General features: G+C 48.8%; 1 protein-coding gene across 1 annotated transcript in view; it reads left to right on the plus strand.

Moving 5' to 3' along the window:
* Nucleotides 1-10,946, plus strand: part of LOC126543350 (synaptogenesis protein syg-2-like) — a 961,852-nt gene that overhangs the window by 385,587 nt on the left and 565,319 nt on the right. The window lies entirely within an intron of this gene.

Consider the following 10,946-nt stretch of genomic DNA (forward strand, 5'->3'; position numbering starts at 1 on the left):
CGTTCACAATCTTACAAAAATTTAGTTACGAAAATAACGAAATATACACAAAATGAAAATGTTTCTTGTTTAGCTGTATAATGTATTTCAAACCCAGCCCGTATGTTACTTGGCAGCACATTGCGCTGTGCACACTTATATCTTATAAGCTCGCATTTGGAATTTTGTAAAGGTGGCGCGGAAGTTGTATGGAACCATATATATGAGTCCCCTGTCCTGTACACTTCCATTTGGAGGTAACTGCAGTTCGATCAATTTACCAGTGACATTGGCTGCTATCAACGATGATTTGTTGATACGGGCCTTGATGGTTCATAAAGAGCAAGCCAAGTAAGGCTCCTGTAATAATCGCTAGAGGCAAAGGAAGAGGCTGTCTCAGGTTTCTCGCGTCTCATTGCCGAACAGACGCCACAAAGGGCTGCTCTGTAACAAGGCACCAAGTACGTGTGTCCGCGACGAAGCAAAACTGATACGCGGTAAAAGTGACGCGTCGAGAATGGGATTGGCTTTGGTGCGTGTACACACTACATAGTCGACGCTTTCACGCATGTAATTCTTAAAATTTAACACGGCGTATACATTAGAAGTATTTCTTCAGTTTCTTCCGCAAGAAGGGTCTCAAACGAAGCGTTAGGCATAAATCTATGCATAAACAAGTATATTAATGGTCTTAAGATGTTTTGTAAGATATAATATTTAAAAATTTTGTTGACATGATCTGCCCTGGTGGCTAAGCGGCGTTGGCGTAGCGGTGCTACGTACAAGGTCCCAGAAGCACTTCTCGGCCGTGGCGGCTGCATTTCAATGGTGGCAAAATGCAATAACTCTGTTGTACAGCCCATTGGTGCACGTTAAAAAATGCCTAGATGGTCAAAATCAATCTGCAGTCCCCCAATACGTTGCCTCATTATCAGATTGTTGTCTTGGCACGTAAAACCCCAGAACTTTTTTTATTGACACTATAGGAGATGTTGGCGCAAGTGCCTTCTCCGAGTTCCTTTTTCTTTCTTTTTTTTTAATAGTGGCATTTATTGATCGCACCACATTTTATGATTACACACAATTCCCTGCATAATATAGCTGTCAATTTGTTTTGCTTTCATCACCTCGTCACCATATCGATTGTAACAGCTACTGTCATTAGCATTAATAAAGAAACGCAAACGCATAGCACATCCCTTGTGCAGTGCCGATAACTACGTGTCATGGCTCAAATTGAAATCAGCGAGAGATAGAGAGATGTATGTATAGTTATCTAGTCTACTGGCAACTCCTTGCCAACGTTCATTTCAAAAGGTTCCTCTGGGGCATCTCCTTCGAACAAAGTCGGTGCGCTCACGCATATATCGCTGCACTGTGACATGCGCGACTTTATCAATGATGGCAACCGAAGCAATACCTTTGAATCATATCACGTCATGAACGCCAGGAAGTAAGGTTTCGAGGTGAACAATTGATTTGAAACTCTAGGCTGCAATTCAGACTTGTATGAACTGGCACTGATAACGATAGCGCAGCGGCTCCACGTCATATACTAGGAATTTGCCGGAAGTGTGTGCTAGCCGTCCACAGAAGAACGCTGACTCCCATTGCTGTCAGCTTTGGTCACAGCGCGTGGTCGTTGTTGCGTCCTTAGTAGAGAAAAATAACGTTGTCTTATGTACACCTATGAATAGTTAGTACGGAAAAGTAACAGTGGCATGTCGCTTATAAGTAACATAGATCAGCTGGCCTAAAATGCGTGGTTGAGTAATTATTTATTTAGCGCACTCCATACTAAAGGTGCCACCATGAATATCGACAGCTTGTAGCATGTCAATTTAGAGGGGTACCGAGAATTCTACATTACTTGAGCTTGTGAAAGAGAATGCAGTGATAATAATAAACCTTTAGCGAAACATGAATAAATTCTGTGTTGTGCAGCAAACGAGAGTGATCACTGGTTCTACTTTCCATTTGCCCCAAGAAGACCACGCATGGCTCTAGAACGTTAAAACCGGCGCTCCCACATTGACCACTTATGTTCGTTATTAAGGCTGATATCTCGGGAGGCGCGCAGTGGAAACAATATGTGACATCCTACTGTCGATCTTCGCTTCCGGTGTTTAAATGAGTGTACGAGCTGTGAGAGCAGGGAAAACAACCTGCACCTTTTGAATTCAGTCGATGTGCTTTCACTCCTTACTCAGCTTGTTAGTGGCCACCCACTCGTCTGCCCCAGCCTTGTTGCCACTCATTGGAATCTCGCTACGTAATGCACAAGGCGCAGATGACATACGGAGTTGTACGGAATACGGAATGTACGGTGTACAGCGACATCAACATCTTACCGTCTCTTGGAACCTCTAGCTTGCTTCGGTTTTCATTTGGCAACAGTCGCTTGGAGAAAGGCGACCTTCGTTTCGAAGATCGACCTGTTATTTGTCGTTGTGTTAAAAAAAGTTGTAGTTTTATCCGAAAGGCGAAGCATAGATTGCTATAGCACCCGCCGTGGTTGCTCAGTGGCTATGGTGTTAGGCTGCTGAGCACGAGGTCGCGAGATCGAATCCCGGCCACGGCGGCCGCATTTTGATGGGGGCGAAATGCGAAAACGCCCGTGTACTTAGATTTAGGTGCACGTTAAAGGACCCCACCAGGTGGTCGAAATTTCGGGACTACGCCTCTACGGCGTGCCTCATAATCAGAAAGTGGTTTTGGCACGTAAAACACCATCATTTAATTAGACTGCTATAGCAAATTCTTAGACAGCTATACGAAGTAAGGATGACAGTTTTATCCGCCGTATTAACTAGCAAACACTCGCTTACTAGCTAAATTAACAAGCATGGTGTCACGCGTGCAGAAGCGATCATCAACTCATCTCACTCGATCACCACGTACACGCGCTGCCAAAACGCTAGCGTGAGGAAGAGTGGCAGCAGCAGCGAGGGAATTGTTATTCGTGCTGCCTCTCGCTTAAACGCAAACTAAGCGGCGAGAACATGAAGGTATTCTTTTTTCAACAGCGCAAAGGGCAAGGACGCGACGAGTGTACATACACAGCGCTGATGTACACTCGTCTCGTCCTTGTCCTTTGCGCTGTTGAAGAAAGAATGTCACACCAACCTGCCCAAGCTTCAAAGGTAAACATACCTGGTAGCGAAGCTTCCATAGAAACCGATGCGTTCGAAATATGGCAGCTCCTCGGCGGTCCATGGGCCTTAGCGCCATCTGTGTTACGAGGGAACACTCCTGGCGGAGGAAAAAATATGCTCGAGCTGTATCCTAAAAAAAAAAAAAAAAAAATAGACGTCATTTTAGTTGTTGAAGGTGCGAAATTTATTTTCGTGGCCTGCCATTATGGCGCTATTTTCAAATGTCCCGCAATTCTACACTATGACTGTTCTGAGTGTTTAGCGCCGCAAGCGACACAGCGAAACGACAACCGTACAGGTGTCGCGAGCACACCCTAGTACGAAAAATTGTTTCTTTGTGGGCCGAAGAAAGGCGTTCGGTGCTGAGTACTCGTCGCATCGTGGGACGAAGGCAGCTAAGCGAAAAATTATATCGCGATCGTACCTCACTGCATCTGACTGAACACGTTACCCACGTTGAAACACAACTTGTAAGCGCAGCGCCACCAGAACCCAGACAAACGTTGACAAGTGGCAAAAGAACATCATATGTGAAGGGGCTAATGGCAGTCGGTGAACTTTACGAGCGCGCCTTTCCGCATGCTACATGAGCTGAATTACATTGCAACTGATAGCTGCGTGAACACCCTTGTTTTAGCGGGCTCTAAAGACAGGCGTTCATTCTTAATTATAAAGTCGAAACAAACATTTTCTTTCCTTGCCGCATCATATAAAATTGATTAGAAATTTTATTTTCGTTGAATAAAGTCAACTTGTCTTGAATCGCCTACGATTACGATGCTCCCTAATGTGAAACTTGAGCCTATACGTGCTTTCATTTCGCGATATATTGGCTGGCGCGGACTACCTGTCTCGTGCGGCACGTTGCAAATGGAGCGAAGTGCGGCGCGACTGCCTCGCTAATCGGAAGATCGCTGGAGGCAGCGCGCGGGTTACGCGTGGACCCGATTCACAGCAACTGCCGCAGATAGACATCCGCTCATGCAGCGCTTTGTTTCCATGTATGGTATGGGTTGCCTCATCGGTGAACAGATGATGCGCGCTGCTTTGCGCCATCTCGTATCATCATCGCTGCAGAGCCTGTTCTTGCGCGGCCACTACGCTTTTCTTCTCCAACTTTCGCTTTACCTACCTTCACCACTTTCCTCCTCGTGCTCCCTTCGCTATCGCCCTCTTTCATTCTCCGCTGCGCTCCGCGTTGCCTCTTTCGTCTTTCACTATGCTCGTTCACTCGGTTACGAGGGACGCCGACGCTCCTAAAGGTTGCGCTCTAAAAGCAGTTTTTCTTTAACATTGCGTGTTCTCTCCTGACCTGGTTGAGCTTCAATCGCTGCTCCCTTAACCGCCCTTGCTGGTGTCGGTTACAATTGGTTGTGGACTTCTTTCAGGCAGAACGCCGGCTCTTCCAGCTCTACTCATTTTGTGAATTTCTTAGACTTTGCTAGTGGACTGCTATTTCCTCCTTAACTGCGATGGAGATGGAGCCTCACGCGCGTCCGCCGGGCTCGGCAGTGCCCGCGGCGGCTGCCTCCAGGAAGCGCAACGGCACCGAGAGCGACACTGACAGCGACGACACCATGCAGTACTATGTCAGCAGTGAAGATTCTTGCGACGACACCTTCGAGCTGGTGCGGAGTCGTAAAGCAAAGCGAAGATTTCTCAGCGCATCATCGAATTCGAGTGAGTCCACCGTGAGATCTTCGCGGGATACCGAGGAGCTCACCATCCTGTTCTCGCCAGTTCTCGCCAGTGACAACCTGAGACGCCTCAACAGGCAAGTCGTGTCTTCTCATCTAGAGGCGCTGGTTCCAAACGAAATCAAGGACATCAGGGTGAACACCCGTAAGAACGTGCTAGCTATTGACGTAGAACACGCGGCTGCGTTGGATTCCTTGCGCAAGGTCACGGAACTTGGCGGGATGAAAGTCCGCCCTTATATTCCGCTCGGCAAACAAGTCCGTACTGGCGTAATTTACGATGTTGACGAGACCATCGTCGACTCCGATCTGTCAATCTTAATCAAGCCAGCTACGGAAAACACCATCATCACAAACGCGTTTCGTCTCGGCACGTCACGGTGTGTGAAGATCATATTTAAGGGCGAATCCCTTCCATCGCACGTAAAAGTGGGCCACTTCCGACACGCAGTTCGCCCCTTCATACCAAAACCGCTGCAGTGCTGGAAGTGCAAGAAGCTTGGCCATGTGAGTAGTGTGTGCAATAACACTACCGTCTGTTCTCGCTGCACTGGGCCCCACACCACAAACACGTGCGAGGCCAGTGTGCTGAAGTGCACAAACTGCAGCGGCCCTCACGATGCATCTTCGAAGGAATGCCCTTTGATTCGAAGGAAATGCAAATATTGAAGAAAATGGTTAGAGACCACTCGTCTCACCGAGAAGCAGCAGCATCTATTAAGCGACGACGATCACGTCGCCGACGTCGATCAAGAGCCTCCAGAGCCTCTGCAGAACGCCACACACGTATATTACCACCCACTCTTCCGCCCAGGCCAAACGCAGTCAGCTCAAAGGACAAAGGTGCATCGAACAGCACGGCTGCTGACGCGTGGCCTGCACTCCCGAAGCTACATGCCCCTACTGAGCGAAATGATACTTCTACAGTAGGAGACACTTCGTCTGTTCCTGATAAATTGGCGGACCAAGATCAACAAATTGTTGTTATGATCAGCTCTCTGGTGAGTGCTATTCGTGTTCTACTGGACTAGCTACAGACACCAACAGCTTGAAGTGCATTGCAAGTGCTGGATGCCATCAGTCCGGTTCTGGCGAGCCTTCAGAAGTCCAGTGCTTGAGAACTTCTACAGCAGAACCATGGCTCATCGACAACAACAAAGATCGTTCCGGGATGATGTGAGAAGTGCCTCCATATTCCAATGGAATGCGAGAGGCCTGAGGTCTCGTATTTCGGATTTCCGACAGTTCGTATTTGCAAACCATTTTCCTATACTGGTCATCTGTGAACCGAACTTATCAGCCTCCATAAGACTATCGGGATATGAATCTTTTCTTTCAAACACGTGTGTCCGTAGTAGTAAGGTTCTGGTTTACATTCGCGAGGACCTTACGTATTTTTCCCAACACGTAGCGCCACACGACGGTAACCAATACGTCTGTGTTACTGTGAAAAAGAAGAAGCTGTCTTTTACTCTTATTGGCGTCTACCTTTCCCCAACAAGTCAGTTTGATAGAAAAAGACTGGAAGATATTATGGCTGATACTCCCCGTCCTTGGATAATAACAGGGGACTTCAACGCTCACCACCACATATGGGGAAGCTCCAGGATAAATTCGAGGGGCAGGTCACTAGTATCCTTTGCATCAGGCCACAACCTGTGTCTTCTAAACGACGGAAGCCCGACATTTCTGCGAGGAACTACATACAGTAGCTGCCTTGACTTGACTTTGGTGTCACGTTGCCAGACTTTGAGCGTGCAGTGGTTCACTGATATTGAAACCCATGGAAGTGATCATATTCCGACCTATGTGAGAATCGATGGACTAGACGCCGCATTACCGGTAGTCTCTCGCCAAATCGACTGGTCAGTCTTTCAAAATCGCGTAGAAGACACATGCAAGACACATATTGCACGCAGATTAGAAGACATAATTGCAGACGCTATGCAAGATTGTGCACGCTGCTTCACACATCCATCAAAGCGTACAGATAATGACATTGAATTGGAAAGGCTTCGTGCACTACGTCGCCGAGCTGAAAGGAGGTACAGGCGCACGAAGTCAATTCTTGACCTCAGAGAAGCTCGGCGCATGCAAAAGAAGATCAAACGCCGAATGGATAAGCTAGCGGATCAAAAATGGAAATGTTTTTGCGACTCACTAGACCCCCGCAAGCCATTGTCCTGTGTGTGGCGTACCTTACGGGGTCTTTGCTGAAGTCCCCAGCAACGACACCCATTCAACGCCCTTGCTCTCTATCAAAACCGCCGCGAGATAGACGTCGCAGAGGAATTTTGTGCGAACGTCGCCGGCGGCACGGTTTTAGTCCCTGACATGGCTCTAGGCAACATCCCCAGCCCACGAGATGCAAGTATGGACGCTCCATTCTCTATGGAAGAGTTAGAAGCTGCTATGGCGCTATGTAGGTGTTCGTCTTCACCAGGACCCGATGGCATAACATATACTGCTTTGCGCCACCTAGGCAGAGAAGCACGAAGAGAACTCCTCAGCCTTTTTAATAGTTCATGGCAAGATGGTGTCGTCCCACAGGAATGTAAACGCAGCCGCCTGGTACCGCTTCTAAAAGCAGGAAAGTCACCGCTCGAACTGGCATCCTATCGGCCTATAGCTCTTGCCAGCTGCGTCGGGAAGCTCATGGAACGTATGATCCTCATGCGTCTCGAATGGTACCTTGAACACCATAAAATTTACCCTGACTCTATGGAGGGATTTCGACGCGGTCGTTCATCGTTTGACAGTGTCATCGATCTAGTATCATCTGTGGAACAACAAAAATCTCGGAAGCGATTATCAGTAGCGCTCTTTCTTGACGTGAAAGGCACTTACGACAACGTTTCCCATCAAACCATTCTAGATGCACTTCTGACAATTGAGCTACGAGGGCGAGTATATCGATGGGTCAGTAACTACTTGACAGAAGGGTCCTTGTTCGTACGAACAGAAGATGGTCCGACTACCGACCACTACACATGCCGAGGCGTTCCCCAAGGCGGTGTTCTAAGCCCTATTCTTTTCAACCTCGCGCTTCTTGGGCTGGCCGAATCCCTACCGGAAACAGTGAGTGTTTCAATCTACGCCGACGACATCTGCATCTGGACATCAGCGGTCACTCGCCTGCAGGTTCGCGCACGGCTACAGAAAGCAGCAACACAGGCATCTGACTACCTTCACACACAAGGCCTTACCATCTCAACAGAAAAATGTGCATTAGTCGCTTTTACGCGAAAAACGATGGCTCCTTATCCAGTATGCATCAATGGTCAGCCTATCTCCTACAAGAGAAATCACCGGTTTTTGGGCGTCATTGTAGACCGGGACCTCACTTGGAGCCCTCATGTTGCCCACTTAAAGAAGAAGCTCACATCTATTGTTCACGTCTTCAAGTTCATCGCCGGCAAAACATGGGGATCGTCAGTGGGCTCCATGCTACAGTTATATCGAGCACTGTTCATCGGATTCCTACGCTATAGCTCCCCCGTGCTTGCTAAAACATGCAAGTCAAATCTTCGAGAACTTCAGAGCATGCAGGCGCAGGCACTACGCGTTTGCCTAGGCCTTCCGCGCAGCGCCTCGACAGCTGGAACCATTATAATGGCTCAAGACCATCCGATCACGACTTACATTAGCACCGAAACGCTTAGAGCCCATGTTCGTCATGTTTCACGGATGCAGTCAAGCTCTCTTGCGTGCCTGCCAGAACGACGGCCACAGGCGTCCTTCTCCAACAAGGTCAGCATCCATCGTGCCTCCTTACCATCGGGTTTCACACCCTCTGCATGTTCAACCTCAGCTTTGTGGTGTTTAAAACAACCTCAAGTGCGTCTTACGATTCCAGGGATAAGAAAGAAGAACGACCTGCCTACCTTGGCCTTGAAGCAAGCAGCTCTGGATTGTTTGCACACTTTCTACTTTGATCGAGTACATATATATACGGATGGCTCTTCCACTCAGACCAGCTCCACCAGCGCAGTGGTTATTCCATCCCGTTCACTAAGCATCCAATACAAGATTTCTCACTTGACAGCATCGACTAGTTCGGAGCTTGTTGCCCTCCGAGGTGCCGTTGATTATATTAATAACCAACCGGCTAATCGGTGGGCTATATTCTGCGATTCGAAGGCGGCCTTACAATGTCTTCTGGCATCTCTTCTTCGCGGGTCATGTGAACAACTCGTGTCGGAGATACGAGAAATGCACCATCACATGATCGCGAAAGGACACGACGTCGTGTTTCAGTGGCTGCCTGGTCATTGCGGTATCTCCGGCAACGACCTCGCTGACGAAGCTGCTAGAAAAGCTCACGAGGGAGCAACCCTTGTTTAATACCTTTATCGCGGACCGACGCAGCCCAACACTTAGGCAAGCTTGCGCACTCTTTGACATTGGAGAAGTGGCACACACCTGAATTCACTCACCATCGCTTGCATTCCCTCGATCCCTCTATGCAACTGCGGCTGCTACCAGGTCTTCCGCGAAATGAGCAAACAGTGCTTACGTTTGGGCGTCGCATTCACAAATGCTTATGCATTTCTGATTGGAATGGCTGATAGCGCCGAGTGCAATGCCTGCGGTGTCGAGGAAACCATATAGAACACCTACTGTGCTACTGCCCATCTTATGAAAATGAAAGGCAAGACCTCTGCACAGCTCTCAATCAGCTAGATGGAAAGCCGTTCACCTTGAACAAGATCTTGGGATCATGGCCTCGCATATCACAGCTACAAAAGGCCACAAAAGCGCTGCTGCGATATTTGAAAGCGACCGGATTGATTCAGCGTCTGTGATCCGGACTGAGTGACCGACTGATATCTCCAGTGGACTTTCTCTCTCTTCTTTTTTTTTAAATCTTTCCGTCCCCCTTTCCCTTTCCCCAGTGTATGGTAGCCAACCGGGCTCAGTCCTGGTTAACCTCCCTACCTTTCATTTATCATTTTCTCTCTCTCTCTTTCTGGTTGTGGACTGATTATCGCCCAAAGCTTCGGCACCGATTTGAATCGACCTTGAGAACACCCCGCACACAAAGCTGTGAGCCCTCGGCGCACCTATATTCTGTACCTATCGCAGGTGGTTTCAGATAGGGCACCGCGCTCAGCCTCGCCATCGGCAACTGCCACCAGAGCAGAACCTCCTCCTCCCAGCACATGCGGCACTCGAGTGAAATGAGGCAGCCGATGCCTCCACCCGCGCACTCAACCACCAGGCATCGCCTCGACAACCACAGCCTGAGATCTCAGCACCAACCCTTGCAATTACATTTAAAGAAATCACTCAGCTCTACGAAAACAGCATAGCCATTTTCACCCCCCCCCCCCCCCCGCGATAGGGCTATATAAAAGCGAGGAGCGCTGGCTTCTCTGCTTGTACACCAACACTGTACTGTGCCCAGTAGTACTCAAACATTTTAATCCTGCATTTAATGGGGAATGCCCGCACTGGGTTTTCTTTCTCGGACGTTTACTACATGGTGTGGGCCTGCTCTTCCAATCCTGCTTACCCCCTCCCTTCCCTCACCCACCCGAGAGAGTTGGGAGGCTGTTATGGTAGCGGCATGCAGGCTGTTTCACAACACACGTGCGAATAGAAAATTCGCGGCGCTTGGCGATGAAACCTGCGTCAAGGGTGGGAGATAAACATGCACCTTCCGTTCAGCGTGCTAATTATTTTTTTAGCAGAACCCAAAGCACGCATTATTGATAAACTCATTATTGAGTAATTGTCACGGAAGTGGTTAGAGCACGGCACTGTTGTTCTTGAGCGCTTGAAGTTGTTTCGCTTCACAGCAGCCTCCCACTTAGCTGAAAGCTTCTTGTCTTGCAGGAACTAAAGAAACATCGGAACGTCGTCGCGGCAGCTGGTGTTCGTGCAAGCGTAGGCTGCACAGAACGCCGGCATGATCGGCCTACAAGTTCAAATGATGCTGCGCAAGTCAACTACCACTCCTATATACACACAAACAAAGGAATGCAGGGTCGAGCGAAGCACATTAAGACGGCATGCACGCAGAAATAAGCCCGGTCAGGCACGGTCGCAGAGACTGCGAAGGAGCAGAACACCAGTGCTGACGTCACTACGCCGCGGTTTCCGGTCTCCGCTC

The sequence above is a fragment of the Dermacentor andersoni genome, chromosome 1 (genome assembly GCF_023375885.2).
Source record: "Dermacentor andersoni chromosome 1, qqDerAnde1_hic_scaffold, whole genome shotgun sequence".
NCBI lineage: Eukaryota > Metazoa > Arthropoda > Arachnida > Ixodida > Ixodidae > Dermacentor > Dermacentor andersoni.